Source organism: Myotis lucifugus, unplaced genomic scaffold (genome assembly GCF_000147115.1).
Source record: "Myotis lucifugus unplaced genomic scaffold, Myoluc2.0 scaffold_388, whole genome shotgun sequence".
Taxonomy (NCBI): Eukaryota; Metazoa; Chordata; class Mammalia; order Chiroptera; family Vespertilionidae; genus Myotis; species Myotis lucifugus.
In genome coordinates, this window is record NW_005871436.1 from 104,253 (window position 1) to 120,907 (window position 16,655).

At 41.7% G+C, this 16,655-nt stretch overlaps 1 pseudogene; it reads right to left on the reverse strand.

The window, feature by feature from the left end:
• Nucleotides 1-13,499: 13,499 nt before the first annotated feature.
• On the reverse strand, nucleotides 13,500-13,811 carry LOC102424867 (annotated as a pseudogene).
• Nucleotides 13,812-16,655: the final 2,844 nt, after the last annotated feature.

Here is a 16,655-nt window from a genome sequence, read left to right on the forward strand (position 1 = left end):
GTTGTAGAATAGTTATTTCTTATGTGATAGAAAGGCAAAAAGAATAGTATAATATTATTAGAGTGTTATTGGGGGGCTTGGAGTGTCCCTTTCCTTACTGAGTGCTGCGGGTGGTGTCCTTAAGATATCTTGAGAAAAAGAATTTTCTGAGACTCGCACAGGGGGATGAGTGGTTTGTATTTGTGTGGAATTACATTCCTGGATCTCCAACATCCCATGTCCCTTAATCCCGTCCTGGAAGAAGCGCAGTTGAGGATTTAGCAGGGCTAAGAGTAAAGCCAGTGTCCGGAGTTTCCATTCCACGTTGGCATTGGCCCACTTGAGCATTAGGCTAGTCGCAGTCCATTAGTCTATCATGTGAGTGAATGCAAGAGAGCAGGAGCATGAGAGTCCCGCAGGCCAGGAGTCAAGCTCAACACGCCAAGAGCCAAGAGCACAAGAGCGACCAAGAGAGCAACCTTCTTTGGGTAGGGGATTAAATGTCTCAAATCTTCCCTCGCTTTCAGTGGCCACTTCTACTCTGGCCAATGACCCGTTCCCAGGTGTGACTGACAGACAAGTACCTTCTCTATGTCACCAGACTTTCCTGGTGACATAGAGAAGGTACTATGTCTATAGTATGCAGCTATTCTCCCCACTGTTCAGTCCTTTCCCCCAGCAATCTGTCTTTGGGGAATAGACCCGTGGCATCCTGGGGAGTGTTAAACTGCAGCTTCCTGGCAAAGTTGCACAAATGACATGCCTGTACTACTTGGATTTCCCTTTACTTCTTTCCTGTTATTAATAACTAGGTTAATTACAACAGTGTCAATAGAATTATAAATAACTAGAGGCTCGGTGCACGAAATTTGTGCACGGGTAGGGTCCCTAGGCCTGGCCGGCGATCAGGGCCAATCAGGGCCTTCCAGCTGCCGGCCAGGCCTTCCTTCATTTTGCACCGCCCCCTGATGCTCAGCGAATGTCATAGTGAGTGATTGGACTCACAGTCTCCTGGTCAAACTCCTGAGGGGACACTTTGCATATATATATATATATATATATATATATAAAATATTTAAAAATACAAATAACATTATAAAATAAAATAATCCTATCTAATAAGAGGCTAATATGCAAATAGACCAAACGGCAGAATAACCGGTCAGTATGACGTGACCACTCTGGTGGTCAGTGTGCTCCCACAGGGGGACTGCCGCTCAACCAGAATTTGGGCTCATGGCTGGCGAGTACAGCAGCAAAGGTGGAGGCCTCTCCCGCCTCCGTGGCAGTTGAACATCCCCTGAGGGCTCCTGGACTGTGAGAGGGTGCAGGCTGGCTGAAGGACCCCCCACCCCCCCTGAGTGCAAGAATTTCGTGCACCAGGCCTCTAGTAATAATATAAAAAGTACTAGTTTTTTACCATATGCAATTAACATAAATATTTGTTTTTTTGTTTTTGTAACAAAATGAAATATTACAGATAAACCTTAAATAGCATTTGACCTCATGTCCCATTCTTATTCCCACCACCAATATCAGGAGTTTTGTAGGTAACTGTTAAATTAATTCTTTATTTTATTTTTTTATATATTTATGTATCTAATACCAATCCTATATAATAAAAGCCCAGCGACCAAACAGTGGAATGATGTGCACTGACCACCAGGGGGCAGATGCTCAATGCAGAAGCTGCCCTCTGGTGGTCAGTGTGCTCTCATAGTGGGAGCACCGCTCAGCTGACTGGGATGAGCAGCGCTCCCACAGTGACTGATTCCCACAGGCCACGCCCCCCACCAGTGCACAAATCCCGTGCACCGGGCCTCTAGTATATAATACTATTTTGTAAGTGGGTAATTGTTTTCAATTTATATACATAATGTCATACATATTGACCTACATGTTGATTTTTCTACTCAACCTTGTTTCCCAAACATATCCATGTTCACACAGGTAGATCTAGTTCATTCTTTTTTTTAAAAAATTGATTTCTAGAGAAAGAGAAAGGTAGAAGGAGAAAGAGAAACATCGATGTGAGAGCAAAACATTGATCAGCTGCCTTCTGCACACTTCCTGGGTTGTGGATAGAGCCCACAACCCAGGCCAAGGAAGAGCCTCAGTGGTTAGAGCAGGGGTCCTCAAACTACGGCCTGCGGGCCACATGCAAATACAAATGTTGTATTTGTTCCCGTTTTGTTTTTTTACTTCAAAATAAGATATGTGCAGTGTGCATAGGAATTTGTTCATAGTTTTTTTTTAAACTATAGTCTGGCCCTCCAACGGTCTGAGGGACAGTGAACTGGCCCCCTGTTTAAAAAGTTTGAGGACCCCTGGGTTAGAGCATCAGCCGGCCTACCAAAGGGTTGCAGGTTAGATCCCAGCCTTAGTCAGACAGGTGATGTTTCTCTCTCACATCCATCTCTTTCCCTGCTTCTCTCTATCTTTTTTTTCCCCTCTCTCTCCCTCCCTCCTTCCCTTCCACTCTCTCTAAAAAAAAATCAGTGGAAAAATATCCTTGGGTGAGGATTAACAAACAAACAAACAAACAAACAGGCCAAGGAAGAATATTACTTAACAATCATTGTGTAGCAAATTACCCCACAAATAGTCACTTCACACATATGGTCTCACAGATTCTGAGTCAGGAATCTGGAAAGGCGTAGCCTGGTTCTCTGCCTCAGGACCTCTTACCCGCTGCAAGCCAAGTGTTGGTGGAGGCTGTAGTTATCTCAAGACCCACTGGAGAAAGATTACCTTCCAAGCTCATCATGTTGTTGGCAGGATTCAGCTCCTTAGGGCTGCTGGCCAGAGGCTGCCCTCAGTTCCTTGACACAGGGGCCTCTCCAACACAGCAGCTTGCTTCATGGAAATCAGCAAGCCAAGAAAGCAAGAAAGAGTATAAGCAAGATGGTGGACATGGGTTTTTATAATCTCAGTTTGTATGTGATATCCCATAACTTGTGCCACATTCTTCTCACTAGAAGCAAGTCACAAGTTTTACAAGGGGAAGGAATTGTACAAGGGAATGAATGCCAGCAGGCGGGGATATTGGGAAACATTTTGGAAGCTGCTGACCACAGAAGGAAGATAAGATAAGGAAATATATGGATAGAGGGAATGAAAGTGGCTGAGTCAGTGGCTGAGTTCATTCCTTTCCCCAGACTCTTTCATCATGTCTTTTACTTCTATACCCTAGTGCAGTGGTCGGCAAACTCATTAGTCAACAGAGCCAAATATCAACAGTACAACGATTGAAATTTCTTTTGAGAGCCAAATTTTTTAAACTTAAACTATATAGGTAGGTACATTCAACTTTATATTCAACTTTAAATTCACGGTTTTCGTCTTCCGTTTTTCTTTGCTACTTCTTGGTAGCCATCTCAAACAGGGCACCTAAAAAATGTTTCATTTTATAATAATAAAGCCACCAACACAAAAAAATTAAAATTCTTAAATTGATGACAAAAATACCTGTAGGATTTGCAGCTGGTTGGAAAAATACAGGTAGGTACTTTTGTCACCCCGCACGCGATTTGTGGACGCGACTAGCACTAACCACTGCACCATGAGACTGCTGACAGACTGGCTCACTCAACTCGTGCATGAATCGCGCGCGCCTCCCCAGCTGTGTATCCTGCGGCCCGCCTGCGCCACATCTCCCGACCGACCGACCAACACCCCCCACTTCTTCTAACGCCACTTCTTCAAAATAGACTCGCCCAGGCCGAAAACCGACCTCTGCGCATGGGCCACGAAGTTTCAATCGCACTGTACGTGGGCGCCCGCAGGTGGTATTTTGTGGAAGAGCCACACTCAAGGGGCCAAAGAGCCGCATGTGGCTCACGAGCCGCGGTTTGCCGACCACTGCCCTAGTGTCTAAAGGAATAGCAGTTAAAGAAGAGGCCATACTATTCTTCCTATGCTCCCTCCTATATCTGAGCCTGCGAAACTTATAGGGACTCAGCAATGCTAGGACCCAAGGCTTCACTGTACACTTAGACCCATTCAAAGTTCAATGGTAGTTGAGTGTGGCAAGTAGGCAAGTAGGCACCGAGGAATGAGCCGTTTAGGAAGTTCAAAGTGAAATGTGAGGCAGGGAAGACTCCACAGTCAATTGCTCTTTGAATTGGACTCCACCATTAATCTGCCATGTTCAGTGTCCTGCTACACCATAGACATGAAAAATGATGCACACACAGCCTTACATTTGCTGAGATACCTCATACTCAGCTGAGCTCATTTCAGAGCATTCAGACTGTACCACAATTAGTTGCTGACACTATCCTAAAATAATATGAAGTCAGGCCAGTAATTATACGCTGGAAGAAACTATGTATAGAAAAGCTCATTAATGTGTGGGGCTGTGCAAGCTTCTGAAGTGGGAACATTTCAAACAGGATGGTAGTGCTCATGTTGGTATGGGTGAAAATCCAACTGCAAATCCTTAGCGAAATATTAACAATATCTTGCTCCAAAAGCATCTAACAGGTCTTCGGGGGTTTATGTGTCAAGATTAAAAGGGTCAGGTCTTTCCCAAGTTTACCTATAGGTGGCACTGTAAGAGTAGCAGCCTTATAAAAGTGACAACAGTCATCCATCAGGATTACCATTGTCATTGTCATCATCATTGCTCCTGTGGTGTTTCTGCCTGGGAGGTCCTATAACTCCCCCTACCCTCCCCACTCCCTCACACACATCTTGGTGTTAGGGGGTGTCCTGTGTGAATCACCACCACTCCATTCAGGTTCCTAAGATACAGCTCAGGCAGGGCTTCTGTCAACGACACAATCTTTGCCTAAATAAGGTTTGACCTACTTCCTTGCCACTTTCATATCCAAGTAAGGTCTTGGCGTCTCCCTTCTAAAGTTGGAGTCTAAATTACATCTTAAGCAACTGTCTTCTGGGTTTCCTTTTGTTCACAACCAACACCTCACCCAACTCTCCATGTGCAAAGTAGCTTCTGACCACCTTTGCCCACTCTCTATTCACCTACCCCTCCTCTGAGTGTTTTCCACTGCCCTCTCTTGACATTGCTTGAGAGCTCCTAGAATTCAGGGGCATTGTCCTATTTTTGTTATGTCCCCAAAGTGGGACACATACTAAGTTCTTAACATATATTTGTTGAATGAATGAGTAACATAAAGAGAAGATTAATTAAAAAACCCCAAATGCACTTTCTTAAAGTCAGGGATGTAGAGAGGAAGAGAAATTTGCAATTTTTCTCTCACTAAAAAGTTTTGCCTTGCCCTGGCTGGGTGGCTCAGTTGGTTGGAGTGTCATGCCATATACCAAAAGGTTGTGGGTTTAGTTCCCTGTCAGAGGACATACCTACGTTGTGAATTCATTCCCCAGTAGGAGTTTGTACAGGAGGCAATGGATCAATGCTTCTCTCTTCTCTCTCCCTCCCTGCCTCTCTGCGTCCGTCCCTCCCTGCCTTCCTTCACTCCCTCTTTCCTTCACGCTCCTTTCCTTCTCTCCCTTACGCTCTGCTCTCTAAATCAATAAACATATCCTTGGATTAAAAAAAAAGTTGCCTTGACCTTGGGGATCTCTCCAACTTGGGGGATGAAGAGAGAAGCTATAAGAAAGCCTCTTTTTTTGAGGAAAGAGTGTTATATTATGCTCTCTTGAGAATGGCATGTTGGTTATTAACAGAAATTCCCACCCTCACCCTGCCTGGTATGGCTCAGTGGTTGGGCATTGTCCCAAGCACTGAAGGGTTGCCGGCTTGATTCTCAGTCAGGGCACATGCCCAGGTTCTGAGCTTGATCCCCAGTGGAGGGTGTGCAGGAGGCAGCTGATCAATGTTTTGCTCTCACATTGATGTTTTCCCCTCTCTCTCCTACTGTCTCTAAAAATCAATAAAAAATCTTGCCTGCCAAAACTGGTTTGGCTCAGTGGATAGAGCGTCGGCCTGCGAACTGAAGGGTCCCGGGTTCGATTCCAGTCAAGGGCATGTACCTGGGTTGCGGGCACATCCCCAGTGGGGGATGTGCAGGAGGCAGCTGATGGATGTTTCTCTCTCATCGATGTTTCTGACTCTCTATCTCTCTCCTTTCCTCTCCGTAAAAAATCAATAAAATATATTAAAAAAAAAAAATCTTGCCTGGCCAGCATGGCTCAGTGGTTGAGCATTGACCTATGAACCAAGAGGTCATGGTTCAATTCCCGGTCAGGACAAATGTCTAGGTTGCGGGCTCAGTCCCCAGTGGGAGTGTGCAGGAGGCAACGGATCAATGATTCTCTGTCATTGATGTTTCTATCTCTCTCCCTCTCTGAAATCAATAAAAATGTTGTTAAAAAAACAATAAAAATATTAAAAAAAGAAATTCCCACCCTCTTCTTTGTTGACAGAGCCCTGAATACGTGGTCCTCACCCAGTCCTAGAGGTAAATCATGATGAATTTAAGTGACAGTCTCAATTACATTGCTAGAAATATCTTAGGCCAGAATTTTGGCTAATGAGATCTGAGCGTATCCTATTTGGAGACTTTGGAAAAGATTTTGCTCACTTTAACAAAGAAAACCGTGGGGACAAAATCCTCTTATTCTTGACAAGATGCTGTTGGGTTGATGATCCAAACAGTGGTCACCAACTGGTGGTCCATGAGGTCTGAAAGGTTGGCGACTGCTGAATTCCAAATCATGCTTATGGAGAAATTTTGCAACCTCTTCTGCACCAAATGTGAAGTACACTCGTTTGTCATTTTCACCCCAGTCTAAGTCATCTTTATCAGGGTCAGACCACAAAAAATCACAAAGAAGACCATGGTACATCAGTTGATTAATTCGCCGAATCTGCTCCTTAAATTGAAGATCTGGTGATAAACCTCCATGACAACTAAATATTTTCTCATCCATGATGGTTGCTATAGGTAAACAGTTAAAGCAGTCTGTGAAAGTTTTCCAGTTTAATGTTATATCTTCTTTTACATTCATCATAAAATCCATAAATTCTATTGATGCCAGGAATATCTACAGCTGTCTTGTGGCTCAGAGATAAGACCTGTTGACATGCCAGTGAGGTGGACAGCCTCTGGCTATTGGGGACATGGTGGAATTGTTACCAGGAAACCCTCTGGGTGGGCTCGGGCTGCCTGTCACTGTGTCCAATAATGAAGGCAGGATTGAATCATATAAGGCATTTATTGAGAAGTCCAGCCAACCAAATCATGTCTTATAACAAGGTGCAGGGGACAGGATTATAAAGGGGAATGGGCTAGGGTGAGGCTGGGAAAGGAATGCAGCTATGTGCAGGCCCGGAGGTCTGCAGACATTAGCTATTGTCCTTAGTCATCAGGCGATGAGATGATGTTTTGACTCCATGTCGGTCTGACCATGCTTATCCGTTCTGCTGGCTGAATTCACAGATGAGTCACCTCCTCAATCGCTTTGCACAGGCCTTGAAAAGGAAACTTAAGAAAAACTTAACCCCCTATTCACATAAGTATATGTGTTCTAACATTTTAAATAATATGATTATTTTTCAGATTAATTCAGGTGCTCTATCTATTGGATTATAAGTCCTTCTATCAGCATCATAGATTTACCTAGCTTTAAAAATGGACTTTCTTCTGGATTTACTGTAAAATAACAAATCCCTTATTTAAACTTCTATTAATTGGGTCTACTCCTTGCAGCTAAACATATCACAGTTGACACACCTCTTTCTGTAGTGTTTTTCATGTGGAATATGCTGGATAGCTTCCTTTACCCTTCCAGTTTCATTGTCCACTCTTTCCCATTCTGCTTTCTGCTCTGAAAAGCTGACCTATATCAACTATCTTTTTGAGTTTGCAAATTATGCCAACATTTTTTTCCCTCCAAATATTTGATATTCGAGGCTTCTTGTCAAATATCATATTATCTGTTGTTTCCTTTTAAAATTTTTTTCCTGAATCCAAATTTGGTGACTTATAATTTGATTCCGTGTATCAGTCAGGGTCCCAACAAGACACGGATGGTTTACTAAATTTTGAGTAATTCAGGGAAGTTTTCTTACAAAGGCGTGGGCAGCGTGGTGGCAACCACAAGGTTAGTCAGCAAGTTTGTCAACCAGATTCTCTGCCTGAATCCAACTTAAGCAGATTAAAATCCAAAATCAGGTAGGAGCCTAGTTCTTCCTGGAGTGTTATTGGATCAAATGTTACCCACACCTCTTCTCAGCCAAGTTCTTTTCTTCCTTCTAGAAGGATTTCAAGTTATACTTTTTCTGGAAAGTTTCCCTGTTAACTAACCAACACTTCCTAAGCCTTCACTTTGAGTTACACTGTATTGCCATGAAGTCATGAATGTTCAACATATATTAGAGTTCCTGGGAAGAGAGCACACACCTGGTACTTATACAACCTATCATTTAGCTGAGTAATACCATCATTATGACATATATCATACTTTAGTATAATTACTATTATTGTGGCAAAATATGCATAATATAAAATTTATCATTTTAACCATTTTAAGTGTGTAGTTCAGTGACATTAAGTACATTCATTCATATTGTTATGCACCCATCATTACCATCCATCTCCAGAACTTTGTCATCCTCCCAAACTGAAACTCTGTACCCATTAAACACTAACACCGCTTTTCTGGCTCCCTCTTGCTACTAATTTACTACTATCTATTTTACTTTCTAACTCTATGAATTTGACTATGCTAAGTACCTCATATAAATGGAATCAATATTTGTCCTCTTGTGTCTGTCTTATTTTACTTAGCATAATGTTGTCAAAGTTTATCCATGTTGTAGCATGTGTCAGAATTCCCCCGCCCCCTTTTTTTTAAATTAATCTTCACTGGAGGATATTTTTCCATGGATTTTTAGGGAGAGTGGAAGACAGAGAGAAACATCGATGGAAGAGAAACACATCAATTGGTTTCCTACTGCACAAGCCCCGACCAGGGCCCAGGCTGGGGAGGAACCTGCAACCGAGGTACATGCCCTTGACCAGAATCAAACCTGGACCCTTTGGTCCGCAGGCCGACGCTCTATCCACTGAGCCGACGCTCTACCCATTGAGCCAAACCGGCTAGGGCAGAATTTCCTTTTTCTTAAAGGCTGAGTGAAATTCCTTTGCATTGATATACCACCTTTTGTTTATCCATTCATCCACTGATGGACATTTTATTAAGATTATTTTTTAAGACAACCTTCCTTATTTAAGTATAACAAACAAATGGAAAAGTGTCCCAAAGTATGCAACTTGGTGAATTTTCATAAAGTAAACAAAACCATGTACTTACCACTCAGATTTGGAAACAGAACATTATCAGCAGCCTAGAAGCCCCCTTTGAGTCCCTCTCAGTCACGACTGAAACCTAATCACTGCCCTGACCTCTGTCTCCATCTATTACTTTCACCTGCTTTTGAATTTACAGTGTGAAGTCCCTTGTCTGATTTCTCTTGCTCAGCATTACGTTTATTAGATGTAGCCATGTTGTGTGTGTAGCAGTAGTTTGTTTATTTATATCACTATTTCATTGCTGTATGCCAGGCAGCGCCGTGGCTCGAAGGGTGTCTGGGGAGTGAGCGGTGTCCCTCCGGCAGGTGGCATCTCTCAGCCTGACCTGCGGGGATCAGGCCCAAACCAGCTCTCCGACATGCCCTGAGGGGTCCCGAAGTGCGAGAGTTGCTGTAGCTGGGCAGCTCCTTTGTCGAGACTCTGCCCCCTGGTGGTCAGTGTGCATCATACCTACCAGCCGGTTGGCCAGGCAGCCAGTTGGACAGTTGCTTAGCCTTTTATATATATATAGATTCTACTGTTGGACTTTTGGGTTATTTCTAGTTGGTTTAGATAGAATAATATGGTTATAAACACTTTGTACCTGGCTTTTGATGTACACCTGTTTGTATTTCTGTTGAGTATATACATATTAGCAATTCAGAACCACCCCCTAGCCCCCACCCCGACAACACCAAACAAAGCAAAACCACACACAGGAGTAGAATTTCAGGATCTGGGGGGATGTTTAAGTTGAGGCTTAATAAATACTGACAAGGAGTTTCCATTTTGTACTTCCATTAGCAGCATACAGTATAAGAATTCTGGTTTCCCCATACATTCACCAACATTTGAAATTGATAGTCTTTTAAATTTTAATTATTTGGGTGAGCCATGTTTCATTGTGGTTTTATTTGCATTTCCTGGATGACTAACAATGTTGAATATCTTCTTATATCTTTATTGGCTATTTTAGATGTGTTCTTTTGTGATCTTCCTGTTAAAGTTATTTTAAAGCCATTTATTTAGTAGCAGTCAGTTAAAAATTTAATAGACTTTATTTTTAAAATGGTTTAGATTTACAGAAAACTTGAGCAGATAGTACAGTTCTCTTCTCTCTCCGTCACCTCCTCCTGTTACTAACATCTTACATTTGTATGGCACATCCATTACAATTTATGAACAATGTTGATAAATTATAATGAACTAAATTTGTACTTTATTCAGGTTTCCCCACTTTTTATCTATTGATCCTTTTCTGATCCAGGATCACATCCAGAATACACAGTACCATTCACTTGTCATGTCTCCTTAGGTGCCTCTTGGTTGTGGCAGTTTCTTAGACTTTTATTGCTCTTGATGACCTTGACAGTTTTGAAAAGGAATGATTTTTTTCTTTTTCTTTCTTTTTTTTTTTTGAGTAATGATATTTTGTAGGATGCTTCTGTGGACAAAATATGCTAACCTGACTAACTCAGGGAAGGCCTGCTTGGCAGCCTTGCATACTCAAGAGACATAAATTAACCACAAAGGGTGATCTGAAATTAAAGCCTTTAATTAAAAAGCAGTTTATAGTAGGTAGTCATGTCCTAGGCCAGTATCTTCCTAGACAAAGATCAACTTTGATCTTTACTGAGCCTATTGTCTTTTTGAATCTAAGATAACATACCTGTGAAATGTCAGGGTGCCTTATAACTCCCCTTTTTCCAGATCCCTCGGGGCACAAACAGTGAGCAAGGGCGCCAGGGCGGAGACCACAAATTCCCTCATTGTTATTGTTATCTTTCTTTTTTTAAAATTAAATTTTATTTTTAAAATATATTTTTATTGATTTTACAGAGAGGAAGGGCGAGGGATAGAGAGCCAGAAACATCGATGAGAGAGAAATATCTATCAGCTGCCTCCTGCATGCCCCCTACTGGGGATTGAGAGCACAACCAAAGTACATGTCCTTGACAAGAATTGAACCCGGGACAGGTTAGGGTTTTTGCTATCTTGATAATTGTTGACCGTTAACTATCCTGTTCCCACCTATGTAAAAGAACTATGGGTCTATCATTTTCATTTTTATCCAATCCCATACGTTTCCTCGCTTTGCTTTCTCCCACCTCCCTAATCTATCACCAATGGATTTCATGTAACCCACTTACATCTCCTCCTTTGATTGTAATGTAAAACAAAGTGAGAAAAAATGACATTCTCTGCTGGAGCATTATCCTAATATGTTGATATTCTGCTTCCTGGCAATTGTTGACAGTTTGGCTCAAATAAACTCACAGCCCAGCCAGCGTGGCTCAGTGGTTGAGTGTCGACCTATGAACCAGGAGGTCACAGTTCGATTCCCGGTCAGGGCATGTGCCCGGGTTGTGGCTCGATCCCCTATGTGGGGTTTGCAGGAGGGAGCCGACCAATAATTCTCTCTCATCATTGATATTTCTATCTCTCCCCCTCCCTTCCTCCCTGAAATCAATAAAAATATATTTAAAAAATAAGCTCACAAAAATTCTTTACAGGTTTGAATGTTTTTATACATTAACACTTCTTTATTGGAATTTATCTGATATTTTCCTCATGATTATACTGGTGTCTGGTGTCTTGGGAAGAAGATCAGAGATAATGCACCATTTTCATCACATCATATCAAGGATACCTGCTAATCAATATCATTTGTGACTATTGATGCTGACCTTACTTACCTGGATGAAGGTTGTTTACTGTAAAGTTTCTCTTTTCTTTTTCCTTACTGTTCTTTTTGGAAGGAAGTTAAGGAACCGTGAGTATGAAGTTAATTAATTTATTTAAACATTTAAACGGCACCATGGTTTTTTAAACATTCTTACCTGAGGGTATGTTCTTTTTAAAAAAATTAATTTATTTATTTCAGAGAGAAAGGGAGAGGGAGACAGAGAGAGAAACATCAATGATGACAGAGAATCATTGATCAGCTGCCTCCTGCATGCCCCCTACTGGGGATCGAGCCTGCAACCTGGGCATGTGCCCTTGACCGGAATTAAATCCGGGACCCTTCAGTCCTCAGGCCGATGCTCTATCCACTGAGCCAAACCAACTAGGGCTGAAGTTAATTTTTAAATTATTGCAGGAGACACTTCTGTGGCATCTGACTAGCTCACATGATTGCCCATTCCCTGGATACCTCCTTCCTCAAAATCCAAAAGGGTAGCCTCCCCAACCCATCCTTTCAACCACCTTCTCCCTTAAGGAGACATATTTGTTCTATGAAATTCTCTCTTGGCCACAGATGTTTGGAGAAAGTTGGATAGGGTCCCTTCCCTAACTGCTTAGAACTTTAGGCCAGTGGTTCTCAACCTTCTGGCCCTTTAAAATACAGTTCCTCATGTGACCCAACCATAAAATTATTTTCATTGCTACTTCATAACTGTAATGTTGCTACTGTTATGAGTCGTAATGTAAATATCTGATATGCAGGATGGTCTTAGGCGACCCCTGTGAAAGGGTCGTTCGACTGCCAAAGGGGTCGCGACCCACAGGTTGAGAACCGCTGCTTTAGGCCAAGTCAGGCTCTTTGCATGCCCAAACCACATTAATAACATTTAATAACACCCTTTGCTTGACAATCATTATGTAAACAGACTAGCTCAAATGCTTCCAACATTGTCTACTGCCTACCTAACACCCATTCCTCTTTCCCTACTTTATCACATAAACCCAATTTTATTTTTATTTTTTTATCACATGATCTCATTCATATGTGGAATCTAAAGAACAAAATAGCTCCAGAGACATAGAAGCATGGAACAGACAGTCAAATCTCAGAGGGAAGGCGGGGGTGGGTGGGAAGAGATTAACCAAGGAATTTATATGCATAACCCATAGACACAGACAATAGGGTGGTGAACGCCTGGGGCAGGTGGGGCCCAGGAGGGGTTAATGGGGGAAAAAAGGAGACATCTGTAATACTTTCAACAATAAAGATAAATCAAACAAACAAACAAAAAAGAGGCTTTGTAGAACCTTCATCTCCTTTTCAATATCTGGAGCAATAGTTGCAGTACTCAGTATACTGAGTAATGTCAATCTTATCATTACTTCTGTATTAATGCAAATCACATTTTTGTGAGTCTACTCTTTGGGTTTTTAAAATGCATAAACATGGGCCTCAGCAGATAACATGCTGAGGAGATCATACCCACAAGTATCTTGCCATAAGTATCAAACTTTTCAGAGCTGTGTCCTTTGTGAAGATTCATTTTAGTTAGCAAGATCTTTTTCTCTGTCGTTCATCCCTATGCCTGAGATTTGCAGTGATGCAGGCCCAGTTTACCATCCCTGCCAAACACTCATAGAAGTTCCAACCTCCTGGTCAGGGCAAGGGGCAAAGGACTGATTCACATAAATAAACAATTGTTCTGAAGCCACAAGTTTAGGGGACTTTTTGATGAAGTCAATGAGTCCTTGAATGGTTCGGGTTCTCTCTACAGCCCACCTCTTCGTTTTCATTATAGGGGTGTCTCCCATGGCCTTTATCAGGATATCAATTTTTTTCTTGGTGTCGCCGGTAGGTTCCTCTGTTCCTGGGGAGACTAAGGCGGAAGAGGGCTCCAGTGTGGCTGTTTCTGGGGAGACGTACATAAGCCCTTCGCTGTCCACACGTGAAGGAGGGAGTGGCAGCACGGCCTCTGGCTCCTCAGCATCTTGTTTGGTCCCAATTTTATTTTTAACAGACTATTTCTGCTATGCAGCCCATATGCCCCAAGGAATCCTTTCCTCAGCTCCCAGAGTGGGCCTAATTGCTCCATGCCTAATCCCTTCTTTCTCGTCTGTGAAAGGCTCAGGAACAATGAGATGTGTGGAAAGTTGGCTAGGGCCTCCTGGAGAGTTCTTTGCTCTTTTTGGTATAGCTTTAGAGCAGCGGTTCTCAACCTGTGGGTCGCGACCCCTTTGGGGGTCGAACGACCCTTTCACAGGGGTCGCCTAAGACCATTGGAAAACCCATATATAATTACATATTGTTTTTGTGATTAATCACTATGCTTTAATTATGTTCAATTTGTAACAATGAAATTGGGGGTCACCACAACATGAGGAACTGTATTAAAGGGTCGCGGCATTAGGAAGGTTGAGAACCACTGCTTTAGAGGATGTTGTCATATATAGACTGGAACCATTGCACACATCTCCATCCCAGTCCATTGAGGCAGCTGGGACATAGAGGAGGGCAACTTGGAGAATGTGGGAGATGGAGCAAGAATCATGCTGAGGCCTACCCTATCTCTCCACTAGTGCTGCTCAAAACGTAAGGTGAACTGTTTGCTACCCTTCTGCAATGACATAAACACAGACATTGAGAGTAAGTGTTAGAAAATTTCATAGTGATTTGACATTGCTGGGACATCTAAGTGTGTGACCAGTGGACTTGTGTTGAATAGGCTGTAGACCAGTTTGGATATTGCTCAGCAAAGGGATGAGTTGAAAGTGGTGCCAACTGTGTACAAGTCTTGTGCATTAGGGCCATGTAGCAATCTGCACTGGATTGAAAAAACAAGCACAATGCAACAACAGCAACTGTCCTTCACCACAGTGGTCTGAGAAGCATTACTCGGAACTCAATAATTACGTTGAGTCAATTAATTTCCCTATTCTTTAAGACCATCTGGGTTCTGTTTTCTCCAATTCACACCCAAAAGCATCTGAACTAATACTGTGATTGAATCCTATAAAAAGGCAAGAAACCACATAGTCACTTTACTAGGGTAGACATGTTGTTAAATAAGTGTATTCATATATGTCTGTGTGTGTGTGTGTGTGTGTATGTGTATTGTGTGTGTATGTTTTCACCTAGTTGTGATTTTAGGTGACCATTTCTCAATGTTAGTGACCGCAAAAATATTTCTTTTTGGTGTCTTTTGCCAGCTGCTGGCATTTCCCAGCTCTAGTTCTGTGATTTGAATGTGATAGCATCATAAAACACATGGGAGAGATTGTAGAAGAATAAAAGTTCCATTTACACCTTCAGGGGAAATAAAAAGAGGAAGGAGAGTTGACTACATGCTGTTTTGGGATTATGTTTTTATCTTTGTATTTTATTATTATTATTTATTTTTAAAATATATTCTTATTGATTTCAGAGAGGAAGTGAGAGGGAGAGATAGAAATATCAATGATGAGAGAGAGAATCATTGATTGGCTGCCTCCTGCACACCCCATACAGGGGATCAAGCCCACAACCCGGGCATGTGCCCTGACCAGGAATTGAACCGTGACCTCCTGGTTCATAGGTCGATGCTCAACCACTGAGCGTAACACTGGCTGGGCTACCTTTGAATTTTAAAACTTTTCTAATATTGGAAAAACATCAATGTAATTTTTAAAATAGTTTTTCTGTCACAGCCTTTAAGAAGTCATCCAAAATGTTATAAAAATATTACTTATAGAGCTTTGCTATTATTTTTTTTCTAGTGAAGTGAAGTAAGGAAAGGGCTATAATGAAATGATTGTTGTATGTATAGAAATAAGATAAATGCATTTGTTAATAGATATAAAACTTTTCTTACTATTTTTTTTATATTATTTTGATCCCAAAGGAATTTTTTTAGAGAATCTGATTATTTTTCATATGGGAAATGACTATTTTCATCTACCATTTCAAGGATGATCTTTCTTTTTTTTCCCCTTTTTATATTCTTGTTAAAAAAAATTAAATCTTTATTATTGAAAGTATTACATATGTCCTCCCTATCTCCCCATTGGCCTCGTCTACTCCCCACCCCAGGCCTTTACGACCCTATTATCTATGTCCATGGGTTATGCTTATATGCATTCAAGTTCTTTGGTTGATCGCTTCCACCTACCCACCCACCCCCACCTTCCCTCTGAGATTCCGTAGTTTTTTCCATGCTTCTATGTCTCTGGATCTATTTTGTTCATCAGTTTATTTTATTCATTAGATTCCACATATGAGTGAGATCATGTTCAAGGATGATCTTTAAGCTAGTGATCTGGGAAAAATTTCTGTATAAAATTAAAATGTTTAAGTGTTGTTGCAATAGTGATGAAATGGGTCCATCTTTTCAGCTTTGATGAAAGGAAGCCACGTGACAATTGATTTATCATATGCGCTGCCATGGCCATTAAGAGCTCTGGAAGTACTTCTGGTGTTGAAGGATGAGGCAGATGGGGTGTTCTAAAGAACAACTAAAGAATTTATTTTGGCTTCAAAGCTGGTTACTATTATAAGAAAGAGAAAACTGGGCAAAAGCAAGCAGCAGCAGAAGGGATGGCCTCAACGCATGAGCCTGATATATTATTTTAAGAACTTTCTTCCAAAGCCAAGTCCGGATTGCTCTGTGTGAAGTAAAAAGCATTTTCTTTTTTAAAATATATTTTTATTGATTTCTGAGAGGAAGGGAGAGGGAGAGAGAGATCAAAATATCAATGATGAAAGAGAATCATTGATCAGCTGCCTCCTGACAAGGC